The following is a 17,934-nucleotide window of genomic DNA, read 5'->3' on the forward strand; positions in this document are numbered from 1 at the left end:
TTTATCTACTTGCACTTTGACGTGCTTTCAAACTGCTAGGTGGGCAGGAGGAGCTAAGGAGCTACAAGGCTGTTATTGGTGCAACAGTATTATTTCTGTTATTTCAGTATTAGGTTTCTTTTCCAGATATTTCTTTTATTTTCTTAAGTGTCTTCTTGCTGTATTTATGACCGCATTTGGTTTAAGAATTAAGAAATACTTTTTGGCAAGGGGGGCAAAATCCCAAGACCTTTAAGGCAAGAAGCTAGGTACAGTATAGCTGGGTTTCAGTCTTCTCTCTCCTGCTATCTCCAGTCCATTTAAACAAAGCAAGCCTCCTGTTGATTGCTTAATGTTTTCTGCTAAGAATGTGAGCCTGAAATTGCTCTGATTTTTAATTAAGGCAGCCTTTATATACTGTCTATAAAATATGGGGACAGTGAGTCAGAGTTTGGACAGCTGCTCAATAATAAACCACAGGTACCTGGATCTTCGTAGACAGTAAGTCAATCCATTTTACCATTTTGAACTACCAGGGGACTTAGGCAGGTAAACAGCAATGGCAAACCAAATTAAATTTTCCTTGTGACAAGATGCAACAAGAGGGTGGAGTTTAGCACCAATGGAGGCATTTGGGTAGAGTAGCCTGGCTGGTACAAATAAAAGGCAAGGTTCAGTAATGATCAGAAAAAGTAGCAGTTCTAGCTGAAGTTGGGTGGAGTGGAATAGCAAGGGACCTTAAATGAGGTTCAGGAGAGCCTTGGGAAAGCATGACGGGAGCCAGGGCCAATGGCAGAAGTTGGCATCTGAAAGAAACTGAAGCTCCAACCTAGATGCTGATATCATTCCAGTGAAGAGCTCAAGGAGGTCTACTAAGAAGAGAGCAAGGCTCTATGGTAGACTTTAAGAAAGTGCTGAAGCTAAGGACTCATCCAGACTTCTCTTTATTCCATGTTTTCTTTCATTTGCCCTTTGATTTCTAGGCATGGATCCAAGAGGTTTTCCTTTCAAACCTGATGCAACAGTTCTTGCTGAAGTAGATTGAAGACCACAGTTGTAATCCCAAGAGAAGCCCAAAGGACTCCAGAGTTAAGGAAGATTGAATGTGAAGTCCTCTAGGGGTAGTGAGTTGTGTGCTATCAGGCCAAGGGGAGCGATAGGGTAACTGGCAAAGGTTTTGTTAGGGAATTTGAGCTTGACACATGAGATGTGTTTTCAGGTCTCACCCTATTTCCGTGATTATAATTTGTTTTATCATAACTCATTCAGTAGAACATGAAACTCTTCATCGCTGGGTTGTGGGTTTGAGCCCCATGTTGGGCAAAGGATTCCTCCATTGCAGGGGGTTGGACTAGATGACCCTTGTGGCCCCTTTCAATTCTACAATTCACAGATTCTATGAATATTGAACTTTAAATTGTTGTAATCTGCCCTGTTACCTGCCCTGTACTAACACCAACAAAATGCTAGCCATGACCCAACTACAGTGTGATAGTCTGGCTGCAGTCTTTCATGTCTTGATAGTCTTCCCTCCAGATTACTGCAATGCATTGTGTTTGGGGCTACCTTTGAAAATGGGTCCACAAACTGCAATTAATACGGAATATGGTGGCAATAGTACTAAATGAGACTGAGTGATATGAGCATTCTAAGCCAGTTCTTTATCATTCTCATAGGTTCCCAGTTTGCTTCAAGGGACTGACTATACCCAAAATGCCTAAGCCTAAGATATCTCCTATGATCCCTTTTTTTTGTCCCTTTCCCCCTTTTTGCATTACCAGGGCTGCAGAAAACCACATTTACAGAAGCCAAGGGACTAAACAAACCAATAACGGTAAATAATTAACGAGATGGACACAAGCCTTATGAGTCGACATTTCATAGAATCTGCTGACTCTACAAGATGCATTTCCTTCCCAAGGAATGCCATTGGATTCCTGTAAGAAGATTCTCACCACAGTGACTTCATAATGCCAGATAACTAGGCTCAAAAGTGACTCTGCAGTGAGTTAATGGGGACTTAAAATGACACAGCAGTCAAGAGAGCTTTAGTAAGGCTGCATTATAGCTTTGAAACCCAGAGATCTAGCCAAATCATATTTATAGTGCAATCTTATTCCGGTTTTCTTGAGAGCCAGTAAGTGTATTCAGAGCTGGTCTCTTCAATTAAGGAACAGAAGCAAGTGAAGAAAAGGCGAAAAAAATAAAAATAGCTATTTTTGAATGCAGTTTCTGAAATTACTAGAAGTTTAGATCATGCATGTAACATGCTTTTTAGAGATAGGCCAATTATAACTTGTCATCAGGGGCCTTTGAATAAATACAGTGGAAATAGCTCCATGCTGGTAACTAGTTATCAGTATTGTGCAGCTGTCAACCACCTACACATGTGCCAAAGAGAGAAAGCTTTGATAATATTCTGGGGATGATTTAGGAAAGACCAGACTTCAGGGAGGCTTATTTCTTCCCTGCCGTTCTCCCCCACTCCCTGCCGCCCCTGTGTTGTTAAGGATGACTTTATCACCAGCTTGCTAAATGTGTCACAGAAACACTTCAGCCGCCAAGCTTCAACAAATGCTTATCAAATAGAGATACTTTCAATATCCATTGCCCAGAAAGCAAAGCAGTTCGTTAAGGACATGGTTTCGGTCTGCTGTTTGACCCTTTCCTATTGTACCCACTTTGGTAATTTGTTTGTATGTGAGTAAAGGGGTGAAACGCTTGTCTAAGACACTTTACATGTACAGTGGTACCTCGGGTTACATACGCTTCAGGTTACATAAGCTTCAGGTTACAGACTCTGCTAACCCAGAAATAGTACCTTGGGTTAAGAACTTTACTTCAGGATGAGAACAGAAATCGGGCTCCGGCGGTGCGGCGGCAACGGGAGACCCCATTAGCTAAAGTGGTGCTTCAGGTTAAGAACAGTTTCAGGTTAAGAACGGACCTCCGGAATGAATTAAGTACTTAACCCGAGGTACCACTGTAATAAGAACGGCCAACCCATAGCTGGACAATTAGCTATGATACTTACTATGATGGTCCTAGACAGCTGGCAGATGGCTCTAATTAAAGTCCAAAGCATGGAAGCTCATAGGAACAGCTAACAAAACCAACCCCGTTCTATTAAAAATAAGATAAAGAAGTACACATGCATCTTCTTTTGCAATCTAATGTCCCTTGGTTGTAAAGTAAAGTATGACAGCTCAGTGGGAAGCTGGTAGACTCTGTTAAGTATAATTGTTTAATTGTACATTGAAAATGACAATGACTCTGTATATGCCTGTATGTGTATTACTAACTGTTGTCTTGCATTACACATAGGCTGAACTATGTTTGACATTAATGACATCTTTAAAAAACAGGCTTGTGGGGTGTGTGTGGAAGGCTAGACACACCGCAGTGCATGGGGCAGTCTAAGTCTTCCCTCCCCAGCCATGATCTTAGTAAAACATCCTCTTCTTGCAACAATTGACACTAAGAGGGGAAAGCTCCCATTGAGGACAATAGTTTTTCCGCAAATGCTAATTGCTGTGTGGTGCCCCCATTATCACTAGGAAGGCTTAAACCTACCTTCCCTGTGCGCACTAACACTATCTTCCCATTCCACACTCCTGCTACTTAATTTTTTAAAAACAACCTATTTACTAATCACTCTGCTAACATCGCATGTAGTTAAGATTCCGAGTTTCCTATTTTTCTGTCTATCTCCGGCCACAAGACTAACACAGCTGATCTATTGGGCTGAATGCTTGTTTTCCCACCGGAGGGAGGAAAAGGTTAAGCGTATGAAAAAACGTGCCACAGATGCTTCCAGTTTGAAACGGAGGGAGGGTAATTCACGTGAAGGCCTTTTAAGCGTGGCACTTTCTTTTTCGTATTTTAATAATGCCCCATTAAATTATAATGGCCCGTTGCTGAAACATGTCATGCATTTCCTGCTTCTTTTATGGGGAGCTTTTCCTCTAAAGGAGCAGCCTGGAATCATGCAGGAAACAACCTCCCTGAGAATTGATTGCATCTCTGAAAGAGTGCTATTGTGCTGTATCCCTGGAGAAGCGCCGCATGCTGCTAATGGCTTATATTTCTCTTGGTGCTGCTGAAACATAATAATTTACCAAATTAAAGTAGAGGCTACTGTACTGTAGGTTCTTGTAGCTGTAAAATCCCAACATGTCTACATTTTAAAAGAGGAATCTGATCCCTGGACATTGTTTGAGGCATTTTGAAAGATACCCTTCCAAAACAAAGGCAACTAGACTTGTCTCCTGCAGATCTAGTATGAGGTTATTCTTATAGCTTCTGAGCCAAGCCTGTGGAGCTGCAGCTCATTTGCATGATATTTCAAAATCCTGATAAAATGGTATGCACAGCACATTAGATGAACACCAAATTTGGATATGTGTGATAGACAGATGACTAATGTTGTGACTGCCTATCAGATCTGTTCATTAAAGACAGAAATTTATTCTGTAGGGATGTAGATTGAATTCCTCACCACCACCACCACCACAAAGGTGCATGTTTTTTGATCGAAGAACTATCTCTAGAAGCAATGATAAATGTGATTTTTGGCTGTGGGTGTGACACAAGACTTTTGTGTGAAACTAGTGTCTTAGATATTAGTAGTTTTCCTTAGCTTGATTTTCCTGGAATTTATTCAGTAGTATAAAACACATTTGATAGTCTAAAAACTACTTTCCAGTTTAGGTAATAAGTAGGCTGTTTTTTGTTGTCATTTTAAAAACAACAACCCAGTGGTATCCTCCCAAATGCTTGGCATTTGTAAGCATGCCAGATGTTTTGACCTCTCATTTTGTTGCTGTTAAAATTTGCATACCACCCAAACCTGTAGATCTCAGGGCGGTTCACAACATAAAATCACAATATAAAAAAATACACAATACATAATAAATGCAATCGATTACAACATTAAATATGGGTCCTGACTATGCAAACGTGCTTTGACATTACCAGTGACAGCTGCTTTTCATTTTAAAATCATGATTACAAAACAACAGGATGGACACTACCTGCCTTGTTGTTGTGGATCATTTAAACCATGCAGGAGTATAAAACTGTGGCAAAGAAACACCTTGAGGACATACAAAACGCTTGTCACTGAGGCACAGAAGGAGATGTATCATGATCGCTCTATTCCCGAAGATATCTGCTCCTCTGTTGCTATGGATATATGTCTGAATTTTCAGCCAAGAATCAAAAGACAATGCCAAATACCCATTTGCATTGGACATCAATCATTCTCTTAATGCCATGGTTAAAAATCAATATTGCAAAACAGTCTTCGAAGCACTACCTGCTCCATTTCAACCCCAGCACATGCATAAATTAGTATGGCTGAACCACGATGGCACCAGCGTTATGAACCACATAGTATCAGATTGTTTTGTGGGGGAGAAATAATGGTGAACAAAGGAAGCTCTCTTGCTTCAGGTTAGAGCATTGGTCCATCTAGCCTAATCTTGTCGACTGTTAACAAATATACTTATATTTATTTATTTAATAAAGAAATATAATTCAGTGACATACAAAAATAAAGAAACCCAGAAGCAAAAAAGAGAATAAGTGAATGAAAATTACACACATACAATTTTGGGTTATTTGATTCACAACCCCTGGGAAAAAGAATTACCATAATTAATATTGAAAGGTAGTAATATATGATTTATTTCTTAAAGAAAAATCTGCAGTCACCTTTGAAAAATGTATGCACAGCTTGATTTGTTTTAAATTTCCTAGCCAAACCTGCCCAAATGGCTGGGCTAAAGGTGAAGAAGAAGAAGAGTTTGGATTTGATATCGTGCTTTATCACTACCCGAAGGAGTGTCTCAAAGTGGCTAACAATCTCCTTTCCCTTCCTCCCCCACAACAAACATTCTGTGAGGTGAGTGGGGCTGAGAGACTTCAGAGAAGTGTGACTGGCCCAAGGTCACCCAGCAGCTGCATGTGGAGGAGCAGGGAATTGAACCCGGTTCCCCAGATTACGAGTCTATCACTCTTAACCACTACACCACACTGGCTCCCACTAAAGGTGCTGCATGATATGGATATATTTCACGAGTAGGAATCCCGTGGCCCCCCAGATGCTGTGGGACTTGACCTTCCATCAGACCCAATAAGCACGGCCAAGACTAAGGAGAGACGGGAGTTGTGGTCCAACACAGGGATGGCATGTCCCAGTTTGCTGCTTGAGGTGAAACGAGAAGTGCCACACTGCAGAGGCGTAGGAAGGGGGGTGGATGTGGCCCACCCCAGGTGTCATGACTGAGGGAGGGGGTTACAAAATGGCAGGCGAGAGGGCAGCACACCTCATGCCCAGCGGCAGCAGCTCTTCTGACCCAGGGACAGAGAGCAGCCCTCCTCAGCCGTGGCGAGGTGCATGTCTGACCCGGCTGTGGAGAGCAGGAGGAGAGTGAGCAGCAGCTCCCCCACTCCCTCCTACCCTGAACTGTGGCGCAAGGGAGGGCACCCTCCGTGCTCTGCCCCCCTTGGGAGTGTGCCCGCCCTGGGCAGCATGGGCATATGCTCTGCCACTGCCACCCTGCCCTGCAGTGGTGGCTGCTCCTGCCAACACCATACCTGCTACTGCAGCCATCAGCACCACTCTCTGCTGCCACTGCCTCCACCTCACAATCTGTCACATCTGTCACTGGCGGAGAAGCACTGCCAGCATCGGCGTTGATCTCAGCCAAGGTCCCGCTGATTTGGGGCAAAATCTCACTCAAAATGGACACGATCTCACCCCAATTCAGCACCAATGCATGTGTCACTTCTTCACTGCCGCCACCACAGGGCTTCTGCCGCCTGAGGCAGCAGCTGCACTCTGCCTAATGGCTGGGCCAGCCCTGCTCCAACAACACATGGATGGCCACAGGTTCTCCCTCCCTGTTGTAAGTAGTTGCCTTTTATCCTCAGTTAGGATCAACTCTGGCTTTGATATATGCTTAAACAGATTTTATTTAGCTGTGTAAGGCACTGCATCAACTTCCATTCTTAAAGAGTTAACATGTGTAAACTCAGCAGCTGTTCATACTGTTGAAAAGCAGCTTGTTTTTCCATGTGATGCCATCCCTCTGATTATATCTGCTTCAAAAAGTGCTGTTATGGTAACAGAAATGGCTGAAGAGCGAGAGCGTGGACCTCCCATGTAAAAAACCAACAGCCTGGGATTTTTCACTTTCATAATTAAGCAGCCAACCCCCATTTTGCATCAGAAACTGTTTGTGAAAATTCCCATCCACTGGAAGCTGTGACTTAAGATTTTCAAAGCCCTCTTGAGCATACACAACTAGTAGCATGGCGCAATGGACCCCAGCCACCATGCTTCTCCATGTGATCAAACTTACTGTTGCAATTTTTCACCCACTTTCTAGGGCACGTGGATGTGAAGTGAGAGGCCATGGCAGAGTCTAGCCTAGAGATTGCAGAAGACATGTATGCATGATGAAAATCCATCTGAGATCAGAGAAAATATTCTACGTGTCAAAGTTGGTGGTGCACAGATCGTCCAAATGTTTTGATATCCATGCATGAAGCTGCCCATCTTTGGAAAGATCTGCTCCAGCTGTGAAAGCTTGGGGAAGGACTATGATTTGCATGCCGAAGGTTCTGTGTTAAGTTCCCAGTGTCTCTAGATAGGGCTGAGGAAGCCTTTGCCTGCATTGTCACTGCATCACTGTGATCAGTACTAAGCTGGGTGGACCAGTAGTCTTAGCTTAAGGAAGCTTACAATGTTTCTACATTCCCAAGCTTTGCAGTCTGCTCTTGCATTCATGAATGTAAACAATTTAATTTGAGCCCATGAATGCATTCACGTTTCCTAATGCACTCATTATTTATTTCTGTACCACATGCGGGCAAACCATTTTATAGCTGCAACCCTGTAGTTATGTAAAGTGATAAATTCTGTGGATTCACAACGCTGAAATTTTCTGACTTTGTGCAATTAAACCCAAGGCTTTAGCAGCGTATTTTGCACAAAATATGTTATTTATAAACACATTAATTTTTCATTTTCTTCTGATGCATGTTTATTAAAATTGCTTTGAGTTTATCGTTACATTAGTTGGATTTTTTGTGCACATAGAGAACAACGTCCCCATAAATCTGCACATTGAATAGAGCTCCCCTTGTTCCTCCTTGCGTCGATTTTGCTCCAGCATTCCAAAGCAGAACAGCAAAAGGTTCTGTTTATTATTTGGTATTCGTTCATTATTAATGTATAATTTCACATGCCTCAAAGGTTTATATTTTGTTTGTGCTTCTGCTACAGGAGCCAATAAAGTCTGCTGTTTAGCTGGAAGCGTTCAGCAGCAGAAGCTACTAGGGAAATGCCTTTAAGATTATTAAAGCAAAATGTTTTATTTAGAACATGATCGATATATAGATTTGTGGTGCAAATTAAAATCAGACCTTCGTAACCTTTTGCGCTCCCTTCCACTTAGAAGCATCCTGACTGAATTTAAATTAAAGTAATATTTAAATTTGTAAATGGGAGCATCTAAATGGCCAGAATAATATGTTTTTATTGGTCCAGGGTAACGTATATACCACCCTGAATATATACATATATATTCAGCAGTAAAATCTTTAAGAAGAGTATAAATTGAAATATTTGTCATACACTTTGAAAATAGTTAGGCATACTGGTAGGATTTTTCTGCTTCTTGTAAAATACTGAAAACGTAGCTTATACCTGCTTTTGCACATTGAGCTGCAGATGCTGAATTAATATCTGTATTAATTATTTATCTGTATTAATTATTTATTTACACTAGCGATTTCTGCCTGGCGCTCTGTACCAAAGTGTGCTCAAGGCCGCTCATGGTAAGCCAGAGCTGGTTCCTGGTTTGGGAGGACCTGGGGCAAAACGGCCCCCTCCAAAGATTCCTGCCCCCTGGTGGATTTCCTGGGAGATGGGGGCAGATGGATCAGTGGCGGTTCAGGTGCTGTGGAGAGCAGCGTTATGGAGCTGCTGTGAGGAAGTTGTTATTTTTAAATCCCTTCAACGTCCCCAGCATGGAGCGCTGGTATATTGGAGACAGAGAGCAAGGATTAAACCGGTGGTTCCTTGGCTCTGTAGCCACTCAGAACTCTTATCAGTGCCAAGCAACAAGGAAAAGTTTCTCTAAGGGTCCTGGTGAAGCTGTCGGGGCCCTTTAAATCCATTCCTCCTCTTTCTGCTTGGAGCTGAAGGGAGCTCTGAACAGGCACACCAATCGGATTTAGCAATCCTTCCTCATGGCCCCTGATGCGAGGTAGAGTTGAGGGAGAAATGTATTCTGTTTGCATTTGTATGAGAACCTGCCTAATTCACACATTCAGAACTTATACATGAAGTGAAAAGCAGCTGTCCTTCAAGATTTGCACTCCTCTATATTTGGCGACGTGGTTTTCCATTGGGGAAAAAAAAGATCCATAGAAAAGTGGAATGGAATTCTTCGGGCAGTTGTGGACTCTCCTTCTTTGGAGGTTTCTTCCATCAAGATGTTTCTGAGCTTGTGCACCATCGCCTTGCCTCTTATCTCTCCACCTCCTCTAGGCAGAAACATTCAGAAGCCCATTCTTAATAAACTCCCCATGTACAGCTTTGCGGAAGAGCCACGGCTCTGTGCTAGAACACCTATCTTGCAAGCAGAAGGTCATTGGTTCCATCTGATATCTCTATGTGGGGCTAGGAAGAAGAAGAAGAAGAGTTTGGATTTGATATCCCACTTTAGCACTACCTGAAGGAGTCTCAAAGTGGCTAACATTCTCCTTTCCCTTCCTCCCCCACAACAAACACTCTGTGAGGTGAGTGGGGCTGAGAGACTTCAAAGAAGTGTGACTAGCCCAAGGTCACCCAGCAGCTGCATGTGGAGGAGCGGAGACACGAAGCCGGTTCCCCAGATTACGAGTCTACCGCTCTTAATCACTACACCACACTGGCTCTCTGTACTGAGGAGAGATTTCTGTATTGAGCTAGATGGGCCAATGGCCTGACTGGGTATAAGGCAGCTGTTTTCTGTTTGCTGGCAGCATCCCCATACAGTGGTTCCTTGGGTTAAGAACTTAATTCGTTTCGGAGGTCTGTTCTTAACCTGAAACTGTTCTTAACCTGAGATACCACTTTAGCTAATGGGGCCTCCTGCTGCCACCATACGATTTCTGTTCTCATCCTGAAGCAAAGTTCTTAACCCGAGGTACTATTTCTGGGTTAGCGGAGTCTGTAACCTGAAGCGCCTGTAACCTGAGGTACCACTGTCCTAGGGACACAAGAGAGGAAAGGGCTGCTATAGATGCTCAAAGCTGGTGGGGGCGGGGAGTCAGTGTGGTGCCCTCCACACTTACTGTAATCCATTTAAGGAAAGGAAGAGATATTATGATGGTGATTTATAGCCTGCCCTTTTCCTAGGCCAAGACTCAGGACGGCTCATACAAATTAAAACAACACAGATAAAATGCAAAAAGCTAAAAGCATATGATAGATTAACAACCTAACTCGGCTGGAATTAAAAAGTTATAAAAACTCACTGCAGTCAACTGAAGGCAACAAACCATGCCCAGGGCTCTCCCTGCCCCCCCCCCATTGCCAATGAAAACTAACAAATGAATAGAGAAACTACCCGAGTGATGCTGACACAAAGCCTCACACATACGCTAAGTAAAAGAATGCAAATTTGCCAGCCCCTATTCCCCCTCTCCTCACCTTGTTTCTCCCTCAACCTTCTACTGTATATAACATTAATGTCTCACATCGAATGTAACTGTTCTGTAGAAAAGACTCTATGACCTGAAAATAGAGACAATGCGTGTACTTTTGTAACCCAAGAAAACCTTTAATAAACGCTATTTTAAAATAAAATGAAATGATGTGAAATATATAGCTGCCTGTTACACAATAAATAACATGTAATTTCACCATAAGTTATCAAAAGAAATAAGAACATTTTCTAGCCTTCCAAATGGTAAGGACGTATACTATTTTTAGTTAAGAAATTACCAGTTACTTACACAGCCTTGAATAATACACCCACCCCAGGCTAAGATATTGTCAGATATGACTAGCCCACTGCATTTAAATCATCCAGCTAACATCATGAAGTGGACAATTAGCAGATAACACCCCCATAGGACTGCTCAGTTTTTAAATTCTCCATTAATTTCCTCAGTGACATTTGATCTCTGAACAGAAGCACATTATTGGATTTTCCCCTTTGGGTACCAGAGGATGCTAACCCCCCCCCTTTTAAAGCTTCCTTTGTTCTCCTTTGTGGTACAAACTAGAAACTTTAATCAGATCTCTCTCACCTCTTGTTCAAAATTTAGTTATTCACGTTTTTTCACAGGTTTAGAAATGAAAATATCCACTTAAGTTTGACACCCCCTAACTCTTCCTATGCCACATGGCGGAAGGTACATGCGAGCTGTGTGAAAATACTGAAACCCCATGAATATTGTTTTGTATGAGCTGGTTAGCCTCTTTCTCATAAACTTTGTCTTTCAAGGCAACATAGCTCTGATTCACCCTGTTCTAGGACATTCTTATTAAAATGGCAAATTCATCTCTGCTATAAAATCCCTTTTGGGGGGGAAACCACCACCTTGAAAACAAGATGCCCATTGTATCCATAGCAGAGAACAAGAGGGCAAATGGGAGTCTCTCTCTCTCTCTCTCTCTCTCTCTCTCTCTCTCTCTCTCTCTCTCACACACACACACACACACACATACACAGAGACAGCTGAGTGATATTCGGCTGCAGCTTTCTTGGTTTATCCATCTTCCTTGGTTCACCAACAGATGGTAGAAAGGGTCAGATGGGATGGGATGGAATAACCCATGTCAGGGGTTGGGTTCCATTGCTTTCGCTTCTGCTCCCTGCCTGATGTCCTCTATGGGCCACCCAGCCTGACCCTCAATGCTTGGATCCCTCCAAATAGGCCCAATTTGGCTCAGACCTTGGCTGAATCCAATGCAGAGCCCTAATATTTGACACCTTAGATTTAACATCAGTAAACTGTATTTAGTACCACAGGTGATATTTACCACCGTAGATTTAGCAACATAGATGGGACTGTCTGAGAAGGGGAAGGTTGCTGAACATGTCTTCACTGTGCCACCATAAATAAGAACATAAGAAGAGCCTTCTGGATCAGGCCAAAGGCCCATCTTAGACCAGGATCCTGTTGTTGTGTAGAGCCATTTTTCTACATGGGTATTAGTTGGTGGCTGTGGTATATTTGTCTGAAGATGTAGCTCATCTTCCTTTGACCACAGCTTTCCGCCCTTTCTGTTTTTAGTGCACCAGTTGCAAATTGAGTTGCAAAATCATGAAATCTACATTGCTTATTAAAGGATGAGTGGAGATAGAGATTGCAGTCGAGCCTCTGTAATATTTAAAAGATCCACTATATGCCTAGCTGCACTCCTAATATTTACAGGGTTCGTAAATCTTCCATGTGACACTGCCAAGAAATACTCCTGTATAAAACATGAAGATCAATCCCTTCTGCTGCTACTAAAATGCATTTTATATTAGGTTGGAAGATCAGTAATCGGAAAGCATCCAGCTTTGAGTGATCAACTATTGATATGTTAATGTTTGGCTTTCTGCTGGACAGTCATGTAATTTAACTCTTAAAGTGGATGCCATGGGTATGCATATATCGTGTTCAATCATATTACAAAATAAACCATTCTTTGATCAAAGGGGTAGGAGAAGCTTCTACATGGAATGCAAGACTTGTGACAGGATAGAACTGGAAAGGGGATGACTTTGAAGCAAACACTAAGAAATGCTCAGAAAGCTAGTTAGCACCCTAAAAAATATTAGCTTTATATATCTGCTAACCTAGGTCTAACAGTAGATATGGAAAACAGGTCCGTCAAATTCTCTTAAGAATGGTAGCTAAATGGAAACTTCAGGTGCAGAGCAAGTATATTTCTGAATGCTGTATGCTGGGGAGCAAACACATGAGATGATCATTGCCTGGGTGGTTGCTGTTGGAGACAGAAGACCAATCTGTGTGGTTCATGATCTCAAACAGCAAGGCAATCCTTGTAGTTCTCAGAAAGTCCAACTGCCTACAGCTAACAGGCTCTGGGTGCACCGGCGGAGGAAGGCGGGTGCGGGGGGTGCGGTGCGCACCAGGTGTCAGCCGTGAAGGCAGGTGACATTGCCGGGCAGCAGGCAGCTAGGGACACTTGCCCTGCGGGCTGCTAGCAACACCCCCCCAACTGCTGAGTGGGCGACGGGCAGTTAGGGATGCTTGCCATGTGACCAGCTAGCCCTGCCCCTGCGGGCCGGCTAGCGTGGCTCCGCACCGTTCTGGGTGCCGGGGCAGGTAGCTCCGTCCCTGTCTGTGTGCTGTCGCCATGCAACTAGTACTGGGATGGTTGCTCCTCAAATGCCATCTCAGTTTAAGTATTGATACAAAGCACACCATGCTTTAAAGCCTTAAAACACAGAGAATCACACTGCAATCCTTTACATGTCTATTCAAAGGTAAGTCTTACTAAATTTTGTGGGGCTTACTCCCAGGTAAATATAGGTTTGAAGTCTTAACTTTGCAAACATGCTATTCATTCATTCTACCTGTGCAATTCTCTGCTGCTGAAATGCTTTAGAATTGGTGCATTGATATTTGGATCTGTCCTGTTAGCAGTTTAGATTCATAATTTTAACCTCATACTTTTTTTTTTTTTTGCTAGCTGACTTGTGAAATGAGGTATCAGAAAAGCATGCAGAGAGGTGTTTAGGAAGCACAGGCAATGAAAAACGAAAATTCAAACACATGCCTTCTGTATCCCAGAGAAAAATAATAATTCCTCAAGGCCGTGGGGAATATAGCTACCAACTCATTTACTCATACGAAATGTGCTTTCCAAGTCCTGTTGTGTGAATAGGCATCACAGAAATGATGAGAATAAATGAATATATATATTTGCTTTAAACTAGCTGCATGGCAGCTGTAGATGATTATTATTCTGCTTTTTCTGCCATCATCATTATAAAGAGATGACTAGATTTTGTGTAAGAGGCTGATTAAAGCAGGCATGGAGCAAATGTTGTCAATCATAATCTCTCTGCTGCCCTAATATCGACATATTATATTTGTCCTTGGTGAAAGCCAATCAGAAAATGAATCCATGTAAATAAGAGCAAAATTGCGAGCAGCAAATTATCAGCACAAGGTGAAAGGTTAAGAAGCTATCTTCATTCACGGTTTACATCAGGGGCAGCATCCAGCATTTGTTCTCTGCTTCTGGGTGTATTTAATTACCTGTTTGTAAGTCTCTAAATGCCGGGGCCCTCTTCTTCAGGGTTACCATGACAACATACTTGCCTTGAGCACTCTGGATGCTTCTGTCTACATTCAGAGGTCACCTGGAAGCCATGCATGTGGCTAAAGCAGAAAAAATAATGGGGGGGGGGGAGCAAAAGGAACGGAGTTCATTTCGACTTCCCTTTATTATTGGTTGCTAATGGAGTCTGTGTGGCTCTGAGCTCCGCTGAGAACTATGCTGACAGTAAGAAAGCCTTGAATATAAATGAAGATTTTTGATGGGTGCAAATCTTAATGGTTGACTTGGCTGTCTTTCTGAGTGATGAAACATCCGGCACTACACGACTTGTTAGATATCTGTCAGGCTTGTAGTGTAATGTCACACGGATAAACAAAAGAGAGGAAAATAAACAGCAAGCTAGTTAAGTGTATTTGGCTGAATCTGCGATGAGGAAAACATTTGCAACCTGAGGCCCACATTAGCTTCTGGTCAAGCTTCCAAGGGCCACAAACCAGGCATGGACAGGGCTAGAAGCAGAAATGAATGGAACCATAAATGCAAATGCTACCTTTGCACAGTAGGCTAGTTGGTACCCACACTCACACACCCCTCTCTGTTCTCCATCCAGACAAATGAGAGGCACTGCCAGAGTTCAAGGAAACATTCTAGTCAGGCAAAAACATTTGTGGTGTGAAGCAGTACAGGAGGCATGATGCGAGTCAGCACTGGGAACTGAATCAGGCAACACATTCCTCCAGCCTAAGTATTATCGGCCCGACACATTCCCTCAATAGGCTAGGTACCTGGCTAGGTAGCAATGGAACAAAGGGACTACCATTGGTTTATTATTTCAGTATTTTGTGGGCACACAATAAATAATGCGGCAAAGAAATGATTGTGCAGCCTGCACATCTGTGCCTGAACAGTTGTGTTCTCAAGGATATGCCCTCAAAACAAAATGATCATCAATTTCTATGCTGGAAAATATTCCATTTTGTGCCTGTTTCCAAGATATCTGATTATATTTGATTTAGTGTTCCTTTGCCACCCTTATGATGATGACTACACTTTGATGTTTGCTTTAATCTTGAAGAGTAAATAGGAGTATCGAAATCTGGTGGAACATCAGTGCCTAAGCGTAGCTGTCAGAGCTGGCTCCGGGTCCCAGCTCACCAAGGACCAACGCTAGCCGATAGTACAGTATCAAAGTCTTTATTGAAGAATAGTCTCCATTTACAAGTCTCAGCGTCCCAGCTCTACGTCTGGACTTTAGACCGGCGAAGCTCTGTCTGGGTCTCCGCCCCCTGTGCACCAGCTCAAGACTCTAATCTTACTCCACCTCTTCCTTCTCTCTCTCTTCCTCTGGGTCTTACTACCCCCCGGGGTCTCATTCCTCCTGGACTCTTCTGACGCAGAGCTTGACCCCTCTGACTCCTCCCCCTCTCTTCGGCGGGCTTTAGGACCTGGCTCCTTACCCGGGCTGCCCACCTTGCCGCCCTCCTGCACATTTGAACTTGGCGCGCGCGCGCGTTTAACTTTCCGGATGACCGTTTCCTCGCTCCCTGACGAGGGCGTGGTCACTCCTGCCTCACGTTCTCCCTCTGCCTGCGCGCTCCCTGATCCCGATGCCTTGGACTCCTCCCCCCTACTGCACTCTGGGGGGGACGCTGGTCCTGATCTCCAGCTGCTACTCTCTGAGTCCCCTCCGGCCCCTTCTTCCCGAGGTGTCCCCCTGGGCACTCCCCTTGCCCTGACCATGGGGGCCCCTTTCTGTGAATCCTCCGAGTCACTGGAGAGACTCAGAGACCTCGGACTACTGTCGTCGCTGACATTTCCTTCAGACTCCTCCCCCTCGCTCTCCGTTTCCTCCCTCTCCTGTGACTCTGCTCCTGAACCCCTGACATCCATCCCCCCCTCGAAGCCCCCCCTTCCCCCCTCCCCTTCCTCCGGCGGGGGTGCTGGGTGCTCCGTCGTTGTGGGGGTGAATGGTGGATACAGTTCGTCCCCCGTGGCGTGCATCCAGTTAGAGAAATCCGGCTCGTCCTCCGTGTCTTCGCCGACCTCGTTCTCCTCTGCTTCCATCTCCGTGCCGCCATGCTCGAACCCAACGTCCTCCCCCATCACGTCCATGTCCCTCTCACCCTCGTTCCCCTCTGGGTCCGTTGCCTGCCAAGGGCCCCTCAGCCACCTCTCCTCTCCTCGATTGTCCCACCAAAACGAGCGGTCTGAGGCAAACCCCGAGGGCGAGCCCTCCGGTGAACGTGTTTCTAATGCTGGTTCTTCGTCCGAGGTGAATCCCTGGAACGTGCTGGTAGAAAGCGTGGGTGTGAAAAGCCAGTCGTCGAAATACTCGGCTGGCATGGGCCTGTGTGGGAACAAGGCATGAAACTCCTCTTTGAGGAGAGGCTCGTCCAGGGCATAGTCCGGCACCCAACTGTTGGCGCTGGCCGGGGTACCTTCCCTTGCGAGAAAATATTCTACTCCCTCTGCCCCCCATCTCGAGTCCAAAATCTCTGTGACCTGGTTGATGGGTTCCCTTCTTGGCGACTCCCTCCTTGGGGGGATCTCCCTATACTGGTCTGGTGCTGTGCCCTGCGCCTGAAATCGGTGAGGTGCTTTGTAGGGCGTGAGCACCGACCTATGGAATACTGGGTGCATTCTGGATCCTTCCGGAAGTGTCAACCGGAAGGCCACCGGATTGATCTGTGCCTCAACTAGGTAAGGTCCTAGCTGCTTATGTCCGAGTTTCTTCTTAGCTAAGGATCTGGTCGGCACTGCGTGGGCCGCTAACCACACCCAGTCTCCCACCTGTATGTCTTCACCAACCCTCCTGTGCTTGTCAGCCTGCAGTTTGTATGCGTGCTTTGCAAGCTCTAACTGCCTCCTAAGCTGCTCGTGGACTTCCTGCAATTCCGCCGCCAAGACTTCCGCTGCCTGTGGCTCCCCCTCCCCCAGTCTCTCTAATCCCGGGAAGGTTCTGGGATGCCTCCCGTTGTTGGCGAAGAACGGCGTCACCCCTGTGGACACGTGCTTCGTGTTGTTGTAAGCGAACTCAGCGAGCGGCAGGTAGTCCACCCATGTCGTCGGCTGTTGATTTGCATAGCATCTCAGGTACTGCTGCATGATGGCGTTGACGCGCTCCGCTTGTCCGTTGGTCTGCGGGTGTCTCGCCGACGCTAGGTTGATCTTGACGTTCAGGAAACCCATCAGCTTCTGCCAGAAGCTCGAAATGAACTGGCGCCCCCTGTCGGACAAGATAGACCGTGGCAGTCCGTGCACCCTGAAGACGTGGTCTATGAACAGTTTGGCGGTCTGTTCTGCCGTGGCCACCTTCGCGCACGGAATGAAGTGGGCCATTTTAGTGAACATGTCCACCACCACTAGCACTGCCGTTTTACCCCTTGAGCTGGGTAAATCCGTGACAAAGTCCAGGGCCACCCTCTCCCACGGTTCGCTCGGGGTCTGCAGCGGTTCGAGCAGTCCCGCCGGAGGTTTATGCACTGACTTGGCCCTTTGGCAGGTGTCGCACCTCGAGACGTACTCCGCTACTTCCCCCCGCATCTTGGGCCACCAAAAATCTCTGGCAACTAGTTCTGCCGTCTTCTCCTTGCCAAAGTGCCCGGCGGTGGGTGCGTCGTGTAACTGCTGCAGTACTTTCGCCCGGAGGT

The 17,934-nt window shown here is 45.0% G+C and overlaps 1 long non-coding RNA gene across 1 annotated transcript in view; it reads left to right on the forward strand.

The window, feature by feature from the left end:
* Positions 1-2,871: 2,871 nt before the first annotated feature.
* The window catches only part of LOC310682543, a 118,999-nt gene continuing 103,936 nt past the window's right edge, over positions 2,872-17,934 (forward strand). The window contains exon 1 of the long non-coding RNA XR_014513969.1: positions 2,872-2,956. This is a non-coding gene — a long non-coding RNA (uncharacterized lncRNA). The remainder of the gene's footprint in view (positions 2,957-17,934) is intronic.

Source organism: Podarcis tiliguerta (genome assembly GCF_965153285.1).
Source record: "Podarcis tiliguerta genome assembly, chromosome: 7".
Taxonomy (NCBI): domain Eukaryota; kingdom Metazoa; phylum Chordata; class Lepidosauria; order Squamata; family Lacertidae; genus Podarcis; species Podarcis tiliguerta.